This window comes from Arachis duranensis, chromosome 5 (genome assembly GCF_000817695.3).
Source record: "Arachis duranensis cultivar V14167 chromosome 5, aradu.V14167.gnm2.J7QH, whole genome shotgun sequence".
Lineage (NCBI taxonomy): Eukaryota > Viridiplantae > Streptophyta > Magnoliopsida > Fabales > Fabaceae > Arachis > Arachis duranensis.
Genome location: NC_029776.3, coordinates 87,411,452 through 87,413,475, shown reverse-complemented (window position 1 = coordinate 87,413,475; position 2,024 = coordinate 87,411,452).

Here is a 2,024-nt window from a genome sequence, read left to right as displayed (position 1 = left end):
ACTCAGGGCCCTGTAGGACTTTACTGATGAAGTATACTGGATGTTGCCCGACCTCGTCTTCTTTGATTAGGGCTGATGAAACAGCTTTGTCCGCTACGGATAAGTACAGGACGAGGTATTTTCCAGATACTGGTCGAGTCAGAATAGGAGGTTGGCTTAGAAACTTTTTGAACTCTTGGAACGCCTCCTCGCATTCCGGAGTCCATTCAAACTGGCATCCCTTTCTCAATAAGGAGAACAGAGGAAGGGACTTTAGTGCCTTTCTTAATAAGGAAAATAGTGGGAGGGATTTTAGTGCCGATCCTGCCAAAAATCTGGAGAGGGCTGCAAGTCGGCCATTTAGTTGTTGGACCTCTCTTAAACAAGTCGGACTTTTCATTTCCAAGATAGCTTTACACTTATCGGGATTGGCTTCAATCCCTCTTTGTGTTAGCATAAACCCTAGAAACTTCCCTGCCTCTACCGCGAAGGCACATTTTGCGGGATTTAATCTCATCTCGTGTAGCCTTATGGTATCAAAGACTTGCGAGAGGTCTGACAGGAGGTCGACTTCCTTCTTGGTTTTTACCAGCATGTCGTCGACGTATACTTCCATTAGGGTCCCTAGGTGAGGGGAAAACACTTTATTCATCAACCTTTGATATGTGGCTCCTGCATTCTTCAATCCGAATGGCATGACCACGTAGCAGAAATTAGCTTTAGGTGTGATGAATGATGTCTTCTCTTGGTCTGGCTCATACATTGGGATTTGATTATATCCCGAGTAGGCGTCCATGAACGATAAGTATTGATACCCCGAGCTAGAGTCTACTAGGGTATCAATGCTTGGCAGTGGATAAGGGTCCTTGGGACATGCCTTATTTAAGTCGGTATAGTCGACACACATTCTCCATTTGCCATTCTGTTTTTTGACTAGCACTACATTGGCTAGCCATGTTGGGTACTTGACTTCTCTGATAAAGCCGGCTTCCAGGAGCGTCTGTACTTGCTCTTCTACTATTAGGGCTCGTTCTGGGCCGAGCTTGCATCTTCTTTGTTGTACAGGTCGGGATCCTGGATAAACCGAGAGCTTGTGGGACATGAGCTCCGGGTTTATCCCAGGCATGTCAGAGGCCTTCCAGGCGAAGAGGTCGGAATTATCTCTTAGGAGCTTGGTCAATTCTTGTTTTAGGGTTTCCCCTAGGTTAGCTCCTATATGAGTATTTTTTCCTTCCTCTTTGCCGACCTGTACCTCCTCAGTTTTTCCTCCCGGTTGTGGTTGCAGCTCTTCTCTAGCCCTTGCACCGCCGAGCTCTATTGTGTGAACTTCTCTGTTCTTTCCTCTCAGATTTAGGCTTTCATTGTAGCATTTCCTTGCCAATTTTTGGTCTCCCCGTACCGTTGCTATCCCCGCTGAGGTCGGGAATTTCATGCAGAGGTGGGGAGTGGATACCACTGCTCCGAATCGATTAAGGGTAGCTCTGCCGATTAAAGCATTATACGCTGACCCCACATCAATGACTATGAAGTCTATACTCAGAGTCTTTGATTTTTCTCCTTTTCCAAAAGTGGTGTGAAGGGGCAAAAATCCTAGTGGTTTTATTGGCGTGTCCCCTAATCCATATAGGGTGTCGGGGTAGGCTCTTAATTCTTTTTCATCTAACCCTAGCTTGTCGAAGGCGGGTTTGAAAAGGATGTCCGCCGAGCTTCCTTGGTCTACTAGGGTTCTGTGGAGATGGGCATTTGCTAGGATCACAGTTATTACCACTGGATCATCGTGTCCAAGGATTATTCCTTGCCCATCCTCTTTTGTGAATGAAATGGTGGGAAGGTCGGGTCTCTCCTCCCCGACCTGGTAGACTCTTTTGAGATGTCTTTTGCGAGAGGATTTGGTAAGTCCCCCTCCCGCAAACCCTCCTGAGATCATATGGATATGCCTCTTTGGAGTCTGCGGTGGTGGGTCTCTTCTATCCATATCATCTCGCTTTCTCTTTCCATGACTGTCCGACCTTTCTATGAGATATCTATCAAGCCGACCTTCTCTA